Genomic DNA, 16,500 nt, shown 5'->3' on the forward strand with positions numbered 1-16,500 from the left:
CCTTTTTTTTTTTACATTTTCTTTTATTTCAAAGTATTACCTCCCTCCTTCGCCCTCACTTTGTTGTTTTCATGGCGCCTTCCTCACCTCAACGTCGTGAAAAATATCGGCGTTTCCGTGCACATGTCCTCACTCCCACTTTCAGCACCTTGAGGTTCGGATAACTTTTTCATACTGCTGACATTTCTGGGAAATAAGCGAGCAATACAAGTCCTGCGCGCTTCACTGGGCCGAAAAAATTTTGTATCCAATATTTAAAGATTAATAGTTTTGATAATAGTGATACATAAAGGAGTAGAGGCGATCCTGACTGTGATGACCCCCATAATGCGCAGGTCCACACGGGACGGAGAGGCAAAGAGACACCGTATGGCTCAGTTTAAACAAACAGGTATATTCAATAATTACACATGATTAAGATTATACATCAGAGGCTGGGGCGTCCGAGCTTACGTGCCGACGACTTCATGGGGGCGATGGAGTGGCTCCGGAGTTGGGCTCGAGCGGTTGCTGGCAGAAGCTGCACGCCGATGGGCTACGGCGCTGAAGGCCCTCTTGGCGAACGATGTCGTCCTGAGCGTGCTTGCAGTAGAATTTCAATAGTCGTCCGTTTCTTCGAGGATGGTTCACAAACCCTTCCTCTAGTGTCGTTCGGCTTGGAAGATGAACAGGAGGCGAGCTTGTAGATGATGACAGCAGAGCATAATTTTACAACATACATATACAGAGAGTTAAACTGGAAAAAGCAGAACTGAATTTACAAAAGAACAAACTTTGCACTACTTTACTCATCGACCGGGCAGGTTAGTGCCTAAGTAGCATCACATTACATGCTAAGCATGGAGCCCCAGCTCAGACTGAACTGCATCCGATTACATGCGCTTTTAAGCACTTGATTAACAAAGGACTAAGGGCGGTCATTTCCAGTTGCCCGCCCAAAGCATCAATTCTCCAATCCAAAATAACATGCGAGATGGGGACCACCCCTTGGGTTGGGCTTAGCCTCGACCCCAGAGTCTGTTAACAATACAAACTAAATAAACAACAAAAACGCCACCACTCTCTCTCAAGTGAGAGTATACACAGGCTCTCTCTTTGGAGCTAATTCACTAGCGCCTGTCTTTCCACATTTTTGGCGAGTACTGCCTGTCTGTCAGACAGGTGTCCGTCACGGCCCTTCTGGGAAGCTGTGGGTGCCTTCCCGGCGATAGCCCACGACAAAGGGGGGGGGGAGGGAAAGAATGTTGTCTTCGCGGTAGCGCATAGCGTCGGCTGTGGTACGGCGCGCTCTGGCCCGCTGACAGCTCCCTTGTCCTGGAATGTGCCCGGCAATTGGGGAGGATAAAGCCTGTTTCCCCGGGGCGGCGGCGGGTCCGGTTGTTCTGGTCGTCACTCAAAGAGCATGGCTGGGTAATTGATGATGCCGCTGTCACGGGTCTCCGTCTACGCCGCGCCGTCGAACGTAGATCCTCGTAGCACACACGGAATGTCACACTCGCTCACCCTCCAGAAGAATGTTCTCCGAACATTTGAGTCCACGCAGCTCCCCTTGTCTTTCTGAATCGCCTCGCACAGTGCGTCCGACAAAACACTTTTCGCTGCACTCAACACCACTGCACAACACCATATGCCTCCGCTGTCAATACTGGCGTCTCCAGGGGCAGCACTGATCTTCTTTTACAGATAAACATGAAACTCAGCACCCAAGCCTCTCTTTTCTAGTCCAAACTGGACGAAATAAATTTACCACAGTTATAAAGGAGCTCCCACTTCTAGCACGATCACGGCACAGACAAAAATATAGATAACGAAAGGAAGTAGGGCAGGTTCTGCATGCGCTCCGCATGCTCTCCAGTGAAGGTGTTACTTAATGACAGAAAGGTTTAACTACCAACTCCGATAACTTAACACATAAGCACATAGCAATGTTATGAGCTGTGGCATTACACAATTCTAACCAGTTCAAAACTCCGCTCTGTTTACGCCATTAGTCCGACTTAGCTTTCCGATTTCGCAGCGGATATCGGCCTTCATGAGTCATACTAAGTAAGTCTGTGCCCCTTTGTCTGCTTTGGGACTCGCGAGGGCTCGTGGCAGGAGCCCCTCCTGGCGTTATCTGCGCGGCAACCTCGCGCGCTTCTTCTTCTAGCAATGCATGAAGTAAATCCGGTGGCATTCCGGCCGTCACCTCGGGCGCCTGCCGAACAAATGCAGGAGAGGGCGTTTCTTGCGAACTATCTGCGCGCTCCGCTTCACTTCTGGCCACATCAAAATCCGCGCTTTCCCTTTCCTCATTTCGTGAATACTGAACCGGTGCCGACTTGAGGCGATTTGCGTGTATCCTTATCAAACGCCGGTTCACGTCTCGGACTCTGAAGTTTACCGGAGAAACCTTCTCGACAACCTCGCACGGTCCTCTCCACTTCGTCTGGAACTTACGAGCTAGCCCAATCTGCCTTTGGCAGTTTTCAATGTACACGCTGTCCCCCACATTAAACGGCGCGTCTCTAGCACTGCGATCGTGCACCTCCTTCCTGCGCTTCGCCGCTTTCTTTAGGGACTCCTTTGCGATGTCCCTCGCCACTTGCAAGCGCGATTCTAGCTCAACCTTATAGTCGTCCAGTGAAGCGTATGGGACACGACGGGGGCCCTCTGGCACTTCACTAGGCTGGTCCGGGTCTCGGCCGTAGAGAAGAAAGAATGGCGATTCGCCCGTGCTCTCGTGTGCTGCGGAATTGTAGGCAAACATTGCATACGGGAGCCACAAGTCCCAGTCCCGTTGGTCGCGCGAAACAAAATGCGACAGGAACCCGGCCACGGTTTGGTTCAGTCGCTCCACCGCGCCGTTGCAAGACGGATGGTACGGTGTTGTCTGCTTCTTAGCGATCTTAAGCAGCTCGCAAACTCTCCTCATTAGCTGCGACACGAAGTTCGTTCCCCGATCTGTCAAGAGTTGCCTCGGGGGTCCATGTCGGAGCACGATCTGTTCGACAAATGCTCTTGCAACCGTGTCTGCCTTCTGATCTGGGAGTGCTACCGCTTCCGCGTATTTTGAAAGGTGATCGACAAATACTAAAATGTACTTGTTTCCGGAAGTGGTCGTGGGCAATGGGCCCATTATGTCCATACCTGTCCGCTCGAAGGGAGCCGAAACCTCAGGGAACGGCTGAATTGGAGCTGGTCTTCGTCCCTTGGGTGTTTTTCTTTCGAGACAGGAATGACACTTCGCACAGTAGTCTCTAACATCCTGTCGCATGCCACTCCAAAAGTACAAACGCTCCACACGCCTGCGTGTCTTCGCTACGCCAAAATGACCGGCGCATGGCGCATCGTGAAACGCGCGAAGAACCCTTTCTGTCCACGACCGAGGTATGACGACTCTCTCCCAAGCGGTTTTCTCTGGTCTCCCTTTCCTGGTTGGCCTCGTGCGCCGACACAGGGTGCCGTCTTTGCCAATGAAATAACCTAGCTGTTCGGGGTGAGACGGTGCGTCCTCTAAGCTTTCGATTATTCGCTTCAGGTCCGGATCTTTGCACTGCTCTGTGCGTAATTCGGCGGGGTCGACTACGGGGACAAACTCATCTATAGCTGCCACGGCAGCTGTGCGGCTGAGTGCATCAGCATTCAGATGCGTCTTTCCTGACTTGTGCTCAACTTCAAAGCAGTATTCCTGCAGGTGTAGATTCCATCTAGCGAGTCGCGAGCTAGGGTCCCTGACACTCATCACCCATTTCAGAGGATGGCAGTCTGTGACTAGCTTGAATTTGCGGCCGTAAAGGTAGCATCTGAAGTGCTTTACTGCCCAGACAACGGCGAGGCACTCCCTTTCCGTAGCTCCGTACTTTTGCTCTGTGGGGCTCAGCTGTCGGCTAGCAAAAGCAACGGGATGTTCTTTGCCCTCGATAATCTGAGATAGCACGGCACCAACTGCGAACTTTGACGCATCTGTGGCCATAACGAAGGGCAAATTAAAATCCGGGTGGCGCAACAGCGGTGCACTCATTAGCTTCCCTTTCAGGGCCCCAAAAGCATTCTCCGCGTTTTCGTCCCAGCGAAAGGCGACATTTTTGGCTGTTAAGGCGGTGAGCGGCTTAGCGAGCTTGGCGAACTCCTCTATGTGCCTTCGGTAGTAACCGATCAGGCCGAGAAACTGCCGGACCTGGCGGACGCTAGTCGGGGATGGAAAATCCGAGACACACCTTAGTTTCTCAGGGTCCGGTCGCACGCCGTCAGCTGAAACAACGTGCCCGAGGTATTTCACCTCGTTTTTGAGGAATTGGCACTTAGAGGGCTTCAGCTTGAGACCCGCTGCTCTTAGTCGCACCAAAACCTGCTCAATATCGCGCAAATGGTTATCAAAACTGTCACTGTATATGATAATGTCATCCATATACACGAAGCACAGCCTCCCCAGAAGACCTGCCAGGATAACATCAGCGGTTCTCTGCCAGACAGCAGGGCTGTTGGCCAGACCCATCGGCATTCTTTTCCATTTATAGTGCCCTGAGGGCGTGTTGAATGCCGTTTTCTCGGCATCTGCCGGATCCATTGCTATCTGCCAGAATCCCGCCGCCATGTCCACTACCGTGAAGTACCTGGCAGAGCCCAGCTGAGAAAGCGTCTCCTGTATATTGGGGATGGGGTATGGATCAATGCGAGTTACGGCATTTAGTTTGCGGTAGTCCACTACCAATCGATACGAGCCATCTGGCTTTTCCACCAATAGTGCTGGTGCTCCCCAGGGTGACTTTGAGTGTTCGACAATGCCGCGATCAATCAGGTCCTGCACCTGCCGCTCCATCTCCTCACGTTTGGAGTAAGGAATCCTGTACGCACGCTGGTAAACGGGCGATGAAGTGCCGGTTTCTATCCTGTGCTTTATAACGCCACAGCAGCCCAAATCCAGGTTGGACGCGGCGAATACCTCCGAGTAGTCGTTCAGCAAACCAGCCAGAGCCTCCCTCTCCCTGGATTTTACGTGAGAAAGATCGAACGACACCTTTGGAGCAGCCGAAGGACTAGCATGCTCTACAGTTGCGAGTACCGTATCGGTGGGCTCACGTTGCTCTATCGCAGAGGTGAAGAAAGCCAATGTTTTGTTCTTGGGAAGGCTCAGTGGCTGCTGGCTACAGTTAACCACCCGTAGGGGCACTCTGTGGGCGTCATTAACTGTCACGAGGCACGCGGCTGCCTTCAGGCCATTGCTGAGAGAGTCGACCGGCTCAAGCACTCCCACGGCGCCGCTCTCTACATCTGAAGGCACAAACGCGTACAAAATGTGCTCCGACCAAGGAAGGACGACCGCCTCCTCGACCAGCCGGACGGCAACCCGCGAATATACCTTCTCCAATGATCCCACTGTTTGACGGGTGTCAATATCGGTAATGCGAATCTCAGCCCCTCTCCTGTTCAAAAACGGAACTTTTGAGCCGCCCGCATTAACCTCTTCCTCAGAGAATGAGACTACTACCTTCCCTTTTCTCAAAAAATCCTGCCCTAATATACCTGACACTAAGTTTGGCAGAGACACCGTGTCCGGGCATACGTAGCAGGGGTGCTCCAATGTAATTCCGCCGAGAGAGAAGTGTAACCGGTAGAGTCCACTTATGCCAAGAGGATCCCCCGTTATGCCTACAAATTTGGTTGCCATACCACCAGACGCTTCCAACACCTCGCGGTCCCCCTTCCTTCGAAGCGTGTTAAAACTGCTCTCCTTAAGCAATGTCACCTTTGACCCCGTATCTATCAACAATTCCATACAACAACCATTTAACTTGCAACGCACAACAGGGCATGCCTCGTCGGCCACACAAACTACCACCACCTCATCATCTACTGCTCCCTCCCCACGCTCCTCAGGCTGGGGAGGACTAACTAGTTTTTTGTCTCGGTATCTGGAGCCCCGCTGTAGGCTTGCTTAGGGCCTGTCTGGCCTGCTTCTCTTTGTGGCTCCCCACGGCGCACGTTTTGGCAGAACCTGGCGATGTGTCCGCGACCCTGGCAAGCGAAGCATACGATTTCTTCAAAATCTCGCATACCGCGCCTGTAGCTTTGTGGCGGTCTCCTGTTTCTAGCGAATGGGCGCTGTTGAGCGCGCGCTTCAACCTGGCGTTCTACCTGCTGAGTTAGCAGCTGTTCCAAGCGATCTAACCGCTCTGTCAAGAGAGCAACCTCAGGGTTGAGCACCGCTCTCTCTATGACGCGTACTCTCGCTGCGGCTGTCGTTAACGCCTCATTTCGTTCCTCATCCAATGCGGCCTCCACGGCTTGGTCGAAATTGCTCGGCTTGCGCGAGAGCACGAACCGGCGCACGGGGTCTTGCAGACCAGCCACGAACAAAGCGGTCATTTCCTCTTTAAGTATATCCTCCGCATATTTCTTCCTTAGCTGGTCTCCTTCCTCCTCCCTGCTTAACGTATCGCGTGCTAGGCGCTGAAGCCGCGACGCAAATGTTCGCACGTCCTCCCCTACCATCTGTCCGGCGTCACGGAACCTCTGTACCCGCACGTGACGTGGTTCAGTGTCGAAATGCTCAAACGCGAGCTTCTTAAATTCCGCAAATGATTTTGTGGATTTTACTTTTTCGTCTCGCCAGGCAAAATCATGAGCAGCTCCTGCCATCTTACACCTCGCCATTCCCAGCATTTGAGCATCGGACCATCCCCCCATTTTCCCAATCTCTTCTAGCATGGAAAAGAAATCGCAGATTGGAACCCCTGTCTTATCTCCCGTAAACGTCGGAATGACGGTTCGGTGAAACAGGACGAAGAAATAGAGCCCATTGTATAAGAAATAAAGCTGTACAACATGAACTGGTGGGCGAGTTGGTCAGACATGTTCTTGTAAACCAGCGCAACGGCTCGAAGCCAAACAGAAAGGGACAAAACACAGCGCTGATGTTTTGTCCCTTTCTGTTTGGCTTCGAGCCGTTGCGCTGGTTTACAAGATCGAGGCGTTCGTTATACCTGGAAGGTAGAGGGGTAAAAGCGGGCCCCGTTTGTGGCCCCGCTCGGTTGATGATGCCTCGAGCTATAGCATGTGCCCTCTCATTTCCCTCCAGTCCCTCGTGGCATGGGTCCAGGTGATATTGTAGTGCTTGGTGAGGGGTGTAGTGCCCATGAACCGACTGACGTGCTTGGGAACTCGGCCTCTCAAGAAGTTTCGACACGCGTGTTGCGAGTCTGTGATCACATGAGCGTTTTGGCCTTGGGACTCGTAATGCCTAATGGCAATCGCCACGGCGGTGTCTCCACGGCCCCTGTGTTTCGGCTCTTACAGAGGCAGTGAATAGAGTGAATAAGCGGTGGCACACTGCCGGCCCTGCGTACTTTTCATGGTCCGGGTATGCTGCGGCGTCAACATAAACCACGTTCGGGGAACTGGCTGGGCGTCGGCGTAGGTAGCATACTCGTGCTCATCGTCTGCCAGTGTCAACGTCTTTAAGCATGTGTTTCGGTACGGGGGCACGCTGATGTATTTCCTGTGCTGTTTTTCTAGAGAGGAATGAGCATTAAGTGCCCGGATATCCGCAACTGTGCCTACTCGGCGTAGGATAGCTCGTCCAGCTTGGGTGGTCCGGAGTCTTAGTGTTTGAGATGCACGGATGGCTTTTGTTAGTTCCGCAAAGGTGCTGAAGCTTCCTAGTGCCGTCAGACGCTCCGTAGAGGGAAGGTTAAGGGCCGTCTTGTATACCCCCCTTATGATGGTGCCAACTTGCTGCTCATCGCCCTTTGTCAACGTGTGAATGGGTAGTCCGTATGTGATCCGGCTAAGTACAAGTGCTCGCACCACCCGAAGAGTGCCTTCTCGCATTCCTTGGCGCTGCTTGGTAAAGCGGCTGATCATGCCAGATTTCTGGTTTGAGGTGGTTTTGAGAGTCTGGATAGTGTGGGTAACATAGAGGTTGCTCTGTATTTGTATTCAAAGACTAAGAATGCAGTTCAGGTTAACTTCCCTGATGGCTTGACCTTCGATCGTGAAGTTGATGTTTATGGGACCTGGAGAGACGTACCTCGGGCCATGTGCTCGTATGACCTCCGATTTCTCCGGGGCGCAGTGCAGGCCGCTTTGCGAGACGAAGTCCTCGATGATATGGGCTGCTGATTGTAGGGTGATTCTTTTGGCCCAGGGAATTTTTGAGGGGCCCATATAGTTATATCTGAGCTTAAATATCAGTAGGCTGACCTAGTGGCGCCCCGCCGTGAAGCAAAAGGGACCTCAACGCGAGGCACTCCACCTGCCGGCCGTGAAGGGAACGAAGTCGGAGACAGCCAGCCGATGTCCCACCTTGAAAAGAATACTGACAGACTATAATTGAAGGCTAAAGCTATATTTACTAACGTACTGACAATATAACTATATCGCTCAGTCGCACGTCCTGGGTGGCACCCTTCTGATTGTTACAAGATCGGGCCAGCCGTGGAGCTTGGGAGATAAAGATTTGCTTAAGCCAGCTCGAACGCGCGAAACTCTTGTACAGTATACGTGGCCTGAGGCGCCCTACGTATACACGGTTTTGTCGTTTACGAACAAACATGGGTGCTGATAGTGATACAAGCCCCAAAGCGCTTCTATTGTTAATGGAGCAGCGTTTGAAAAGCTTTGCGCCGGTGCAGACGACGCGTGTAGCGCTGGTTTGATTAGGCAGCGTGGCATTCGAAGCAGTCCGCGCGGTGTTTGACAAGGCGCTGGTTCAGGCGAAGCAACCGCTTTCGATCCTTCTCTTTCTCTATGGGGTGTTTGCTTGCTCTAAAAGCCCGCCCACTTCAAATAGGAAGTGTTCTGGTGCTAAATCGCACTGTTTCCAGTTGAAAAAACAACCGAAAAACCGTGTACAGCATACGTGGCCAAGCGGGAGCTGAGGCGGCCTCCATCTTAACGAAACACATCTACGAAGCAGCTCCGAACTTGTCCGCTTATCCTTGCGATACAACCTCCTGCAAATAAGCAGTGTCGGAGATATCGCATTTCCCTTACGTTTCAGTGTGCGCCGACTTTGTTAAATTAGAAAGCGCGTAATCCATGGCACGGTTTGCAAACGTTTCCGATTTTCCGACTTTCGCAGGAATTCAACTGTGCTTTTTGTGCAAGTTTTTATTCATTGTGTAATGAAGAAGTCCACCAAAGAAATGAAATGATGTCGTTCCGGATCCACATGGTATGATGTGGATTGAACCATGCACGAGTGCGGCAAAACTAAATGGAGCACACTATCGCGACCTAACATTTCTCATATGTTGCACAATTGAAGTTTCCAACTGAGGTATGTGCATTCTGGTAATGGGCGTAAGTGCGGTTTCTCATGCACAAACAATGTTTCGTCATTTTCAGCACGGAAGGTGTCTAACTTCCGATCTGCAGTTTCCAATGTGCGCACCTGTACGTATTTTGATGCCTGCACGCGCCCACAATCAGTCACGGTGCACAATTTTCCACTTGCGCTATTGACGGAATCAAGTCTGTCGTTGAGCTTAGATGTACAGTACTCACGGATTGAAATAGGACATTCGGAGCGCGTGGCCGTCGCTTCATGGAGCGCCGCCCATAGACGCTCATGGAACCAAGGTGGTGCATTGTGGTATGGCGCGAGAGGGAGAACATCTACAAAGCAGAATTGTTCCTTCCAGTAGCCAATGAGCCGGCCTGTGGTTTACCACATGCCTGCGTGGCACTGCAAGGCTAGCGCTCCGAATGTCCTATTTCAATCCGTGAGTACTGTACGTGCTGAGCTGAGCACATACACAGTTTGGGAAGTAAGGGTCAAGGACCATGCCTCATACTGTCACATATATTAAGGAGCCTAAATTAAAGTTTAAAGAAAAAAGGTGTGAAGAAGACCGCGCGAATTAACCGAAGAACAAAGGAGAGGAAGAAGAAGCAGTCGTTGAGGTGGAGAGAGATGACTGGTGGAGAAGCATTCGGTGAGGTGGAGAGAGATGATTGGTGGAGAAGAGATGAAGACGACGAGGAGGCTTACGTGGACTAACACCCAGGCTATAAAAGGGCGAGTGAGAGCGAGGCACAGCGGGGAACAGCAGAGAAGCGGAGGCTCCGGCAGGTCAGGGACACATCGGCTGGAAGAGAGCGACGCCGGCTACTGCTCCGGTGAGCTCACGTTCTACGACATGGCATCGTGGACTTCCTGCCGTGCCTGAGCCCGTTCCGGGGAGTCAACGGAGGACGCTACCACCTGCTACGGCCAGGGATGTCTCCAGCGCTGTTGCCACCCATCCGGGTGATGCCCCCAACGCCAACAACACCGGCATCACCTCCACGGGTGCTTGGACCGCGAGCCTATACGATGCAGCCAGCGACGCCGCCAGCAACGCCAGCCCAAGCACGCGAATGCCGCCTCGACGCCGGATACTGGATCCATACAACTCCGCAGCCGCACCTAACCAACCGTGAGCACAAATGCCGACCTTGAATAGTAAAACGCTAGTAGTAGACATCGGTAGCAGTGTGCCCGGGTCGTGTGTATTTAGAGTATTAGTGTTTTCTGTTAGTTTTGTTAGTTTTTGTCTTTTAGCGTGTGTGTCACGTAGGGTGTATTAAATGTGCGTCTGTGTGGGTACACCTGTCGCCTAGTCCATTCTTTCGGTCCGAGTGTTCTCCGGAGAGATCCGTGATAAAGATAAGTGGCGAGCCGGTGCCAGGATTCATTTCCTTTTTTTCTTTTTTGCTTTGTCTCGGATTTTTCCGATCTCTCGACGGCAGAAAGTATGGACTTGGCAAAAACTTTAGAGCTGGCGCTCAAGCTAGAGTTAAGCTAGGAAGAGGCGATGCGTCTCTGTGACGAGGAGAAAGAAGAGGCAAAAAGGCAGAGAGAGGAAAGGGCGCAAGCACGCGCAGGAGCTCGTGAAGAAAAAGAACGCGAGGCGAAAAGAGCTCGCGAGGCAGAAGAGCGAGAAGAGAAAAGAGCTCGCGAGGCGGAAGAGTGAGAAGAGAAAAGAGTTCGCGAGGCAGAGAGAAGAGATCGCGAGGCAGAAGAACAGGAGAAAAGAAGGATATAACAGGAGAAGGAGTTTATTTTGTGCAAAACGGCGCATGTCGCGGGAGGATATGAGGAGATCACGGACAATGATCAGCGTTCCTTAGCGGGTACAGAATCGCCTAGACCAGCTAGAGTTTGTCCAAGAAAGGTGATGGCTCCTTTTGATGACAATAGAGATGATTTGGATGCATATCTGCAACGATTCGAGCGGATAGCTTTGGGGCAAGACTGGGAGCGCACTGAATGGTCCACGGCATTAAGCATGTGTTTAGTCGGAGAGGCGCTGAATATGTTTGGAAGGATGCCTGCTGCTGATTCCATGGACTACGAGAAAGTCAAAAGGGCAATCCTCCAAAGATTCAGGCTAACGGCAGAGGGCTTTCGTGAGAGATTTCGCACCGCGAAACGAGGATTCGGAAACCGCGAAGCAGTTTTCCTGCAGGCTGACCAACTATTTTGATAGGTGGCTTGATATATGAAACACAGAAAAGAGTTTTGAAGGGATGAGTGTCAAGCTGGTCACAGAGCAATTTTTAGCGTGCTGCAGCTCAAAGCTGGAGCTATTCCTGAAAGAAGGAAAAATGTGTTCATCGAAAGAGTTCGCCGACACTGCAGGCCAATTCCTCGAGGCTCAAGGGCTAAGCAATTTGAGTAAGGCAAAGGAGGAAACCCAAAAGACCCTAGAGACAGATGCGGCAAAACCAAGAGTATATGGCGGTGCATCTAAGGCGCCAGTAAAGTGTTTTCTCTGCGACAAGGTGGGACATCGTGCAGCTGACTGTCGGACTACTAGCGCTGCCCAAAAAACACAGATTGTGTGTCAAGGTTGTAAGAGGAGGGGTCATACTTTGGATGAGTGCCGATACAGAACGCAGGATTGAGCTGCATGCGTTGTCGACTCAAGGGTAGAACTTGTCACGCCATCCGAAGTTCCACAGCTGAAAGGAGAGCAAACGCCGCTGAAAAAGGAGGTAGTGAGTAGAACACCCAAGTCGAAAGCAGCAACGCCAGCGGTGGTTGGGCAAATAGGGGACCGTCCTATATTTGTGCTTAGAGACAGCGGAGCTAACCCAGTCTTGGTTCGTAGAAGCCTGGTGAAGGACGAGGATCTTACAGGGGAAGCGTCGGTCGTCACTCTGGTAGACAGCACAGTCAGGTACCTTCCTGAAGCCAGGATTCTAGTGTCCACGCCATATTATACTGGGCAGGTAGTGGTGGCAAAATGCGTAGACCAACCCATCTACGATCTCATCTTGGGGAACATTACGGGTGCAAGAGGTGTCGAAGACCCCGATCCCGAGTGGAGGATGCTCGACGTTGAAGAACATCCAAAGGAGAAAGGCCCGTGACAGTTCAGACGGGTGCAGTCAGTTTCTCGTCGGCAGTAGAGACAAGAGCTCAAGCGACAGCCCGAGCAACGCAGCGTCCGCTCTCTACTCCTGTTGCTATGTGCTTGAGCGTAACACCAGGCGAAATTGCAATTAGGCAAAAAGAAGACCCGAGCCGGAAGACCAGCTTCGAAAGAGTCTGGGAAAAAGTGAAAAGAAAGAAGAGTCGTACGTCCTTCGAATATCAATTGGTAAATGGTCTTTTGCACATGGAATGCATATTTAGTTCAGGAAGGCGGGTCCAGCAGCTGGTGTTACCAAGAGATATGCGAGAGACCGTGCTATGCTAGGACATGACGCCATTATGGCCGGACACCAGGGTGTGCAAAAAACGGTGTCTAGGATCACCGAGGAGTTCTTTTGGCCAGGTGTTCAAAGTGAGGTTTAGCGCTTTGTTCGCTCATGTGATGTGTGCCAGCGCACAGTTCCGAAGGGAAGAGTTGGTCCTGTACCTCTGGGCAAGATGCCAGCCATCAACCTACCGTTTCAGCGAGGGGCTATTGACATTTTGGGGCCAATCTCTCCAGTATCCGCCAAAGGCAATAGATATGTGCTTACTCTAGTTGACGTGGCCACTCGTTATCCTGACGCTATTCCACTGAGAACTACTGACAGTATCCAAGTGGCAGAGGGTCTTGTGGAAATGTTTTCGCGTTATGGGTTCCCGAGGGAAATTTTGAGTGACCGGGGCTCGAACTTCACATCGGAGCTAATGAAGGAGGTTAACCGCCTTTTGTCAGTAAGGCAGTTACTGACGACGCCTTACCATCCCATGTGTAACGGGCTTGTAGAGCGGTTCAACGGCACCCTCAAAAATATGATCAAGAGAATGTGCCTGGAGAGACCTACTGATTGGGATATATATCTCGCAGCTCTTTTGTTCGCTTACCGCGAAGTACCACAAACGAGTCTTCGTTTCTCGCCTTTCGAGATGCTATATGGGAGAACCGTTAGAAGTCCACTTGCAATACTCAAGGAGCTGTGGAGTAATAAAGAGATTGCATCAGATCTCAAGACAACATATACGTACGTTCTTGAGTTGCGGAACAGGTTGAAGGAAACATGCAGGCTTGCACATCAAGGCCTGGAAAAGGTGCCTGAACGCCCTAAGGGATATTATGAAAAGAAAGCCATTCACAGGAATCTGGATCCAGGCGACAGGGTTCTCGTCCTGCTACCCACGGACCATAATAAGTTACTGATGCAATGGAAGGGCCCGTATCTTGTGACGCGGAAGAAAAAGGATATGGATTATGAATTATTGGTTGATGACACTAAGGAGGTTTTTCATGTAAATATGGTGAAGTACGAAGAAAGGGGTCCCGTACGGTACGCCCCTCAAGGTAGCATGTGCGGTAGTGGCCGAGGAGACAGGTGATGTTGCTGAGGTGCCCAAGTGCAGTGGGAAGAAAAACGCAGGAGGGTATGAGGTACTGAAGAAGCCCAACTTGAATGCAGACAGAGGATTACAGCTCTACTCCAAATCAAGGGGGAGACGTTTTCGGATGGGCCACGCAAAACTGAGGTCATATGTTACAAAGTAGACTTGTATACAGATAGGGCTAACTGAACAGCTCTAGGTATCTCTGGGATATATCTTGTTGCTGTTGTTGGTGTTATGTGATTATACAATGAAGTGTGTTGCGGACACCGACATGCGTATTAAGGACTCTATACGGACAACCGCAGTGGTGTGTTGGTGTTCTGAAAACGCAATTTGGTGTGCTGTGTTAGTGGTGTGCGTTTGGTGTGTGCTGGACCTCTGCGGTGTGGTGTGTGCTGGGTTCAGAATCGCCACAGAAGATAGTCGGTTGGCTGGATGGCTAGGAGATGAGGGTGACGTGAGCAGTTTTTCATGGAAAACTCTTGAGAGAGGGAGCCCTTGTCACATATATTAAGGAGACTAAATTAAATTTTAAAGGAAAAGGTGTGAAGAAGACGACGCGAATTAACCGAAGAATAAAGAAGAGGAAGAAGAAGCATTCGTTGAGGTGGAGAGAGATGATTGGTGGAGAAGCATTCGGTGAGGTGGAGAGAGTATATTGGTGGAGAAGAGAAGACGACAAGGCTTACGTGGACTAACACCGAGGCTATAAAAGGGCGAGTGAGAGGGAGGCACAGGGGGAACAGCAGAGAAGCGGAGGCTCCAGCAGGCCAGGGACACATCGGCTGGAAGAGAGCGACGCCGGCTACTGCTCCGGTGAGCTCGCGTTCTACGACATCGCATCTTGGACTTTCTGCCGTGCCTGAGCCCGTTCCGGGGAGTCAACGGAGGACGCTACCACCTGCTACGACCAGGGGTGTCTCCAGCGCTGTTGCCACCCATCCGGGTGGTGCCCCCAACGCCAACACCGGCATCACCTCCACGGGCGCTTGGACCGGGAGCTTATACGACGCAGCCAGCGACGCCGCCAGCAACGCCAGCCCAAGCACTCCGAACGCCGCCTCGATGCCGGATGCTGGATCCATACAACGCCGCAGCCGCACCTAACCAACCGTGAGCACGAACGCCTACCACGAATAGTAAAACGCTAGTAGTAGACGGTGGTAGCAGTGTGCCCGGGTCATGTGTATTTAGAGTTTTAGTGTTTTGTGTTAGTTTTGTTAGTTTTTGTGTTGTAGCGTGTGTGTCACGTAGGGTGTATTAAATGTGCGTCTGTGTGGGTGCACCTGTCGCCTAGTCCATTCTTTCGGTCCGAGTGTTCTCCGAAGAGATCCGTGACACATACGTATACCTCTCGCCCGTCTTGTGCACATAGATGCGGCGCTTGTTTATAATCTACAGTTATCAAGAGCAAAAACACTTTTCCTATAAGCCCAATGTTACAATGATAAAGTTATTACACTGTCTTCGTGTTGCGACCTCCCAAATAGTGATCAGTGTTGCGTCTTTTAACAGATTCAGCTATACTTGCGAAAGCAGCGCCTCGCTGTTTCTCGCGATCCCTAGCGAATATTCCCAAAAAATATTACATTCGTATTCGATTCGGTTCTTTTACTATTCGATTCGTATTCGATAATGTTTGGAAAAATTACAATTTGCAAACCCCTTGAATTTAGTAGACTAACTCACACTACCCCAAGCGGAATCCATAGGCATTTCTTTAAGCATTTAAAGCCTAGCTTAAAATTCAACTTTTTTTGCGGGTTTCCCAAGTTAATCAGCCGTTTCAATCTTACTAACAAAGATATGTTTTCTGTCAGCCCAGCGCAAAACATTTTACGCATTTTTAATTAGAGGAACAGTGATGTTGGACTTTGCTGGAGTTTTGCCCCACTAGAGCTGCATCTTTAGCGGGCTAAAAAAGAATGAAATAATGTCGTTGTGCCCGATAATTTCAATAATATTGAAACGCAAAGGGCTTCAAGTTGATTCTTGTGGCGTCCAAAACAAGTGGCGATCGTCAGATACACACAGTGTTTATTCTAACTACGTGGTATGTTTGGCGATAAAAATCGGAGAAAAATTAATGATAAGTTTGACGAAATTTAACAACTGAAAATTCCATAATTTTTAACTTGTGCTTTAAGCATCCTTAGCATTGGTAAAATTTTATTAGCGCTTATTTTATTATTTACAATGTCAGTTCTATTTTCTACTAAGGTAATACGACTTCAGTCGCTACAAAAGCCATGCTGCGTGTCAGGCACCAAGCGGTACTTCTCACAGAAAGCTGTCAAATGTTTGCACGCCGTTTCATCAAGTGTACATTTCATCGTCGTCATCATTATCATCAACGTCAGCCTAACTACGCCCACTGCAGGACAACGGCCTTTCCCATATCTCGACATTTAACCCAGTCCTGTACCAGCCGCGGCCATTGTACCCCACAGACTTATTAATCTCATACTCCCCTCTATCTTTCTGCCTCCCCCTGCTACACTTGCTGTCTTTAGAATCCACTCTGTTACCCTTAAGGACCAGCGGCTATCTTGCCTTCGCATTGCATGCCCTGCCCAAGCCCATTTATCCCTCTTGATTTCGACCATGATGTTCTTCCCTCACCCATTCCGTATTCTTCATATCTCTTGCGATCACACCTATCATTTTCCATTCCAGTCATCGATGCGTTGCCCTCAGTTTAAATGAAACCTTTTGGCTAGCCTCCACCTTCCTGC

The sequence above is a fragment of the Amblyomma americanum genome, chromosome 2, assembly GCF_052857255.1.
Source record: "Amblyomma americanum isolate KBUSLIRL-KWMA chromosome 2, ASM5285725v1, whole genome shotgun sequence".
NCBI lineage: Eukaryota > Metazoa > Arthropoda > Arachnida > Ixodida > Ixodidae > Amblyomma > Amblyomma americanum.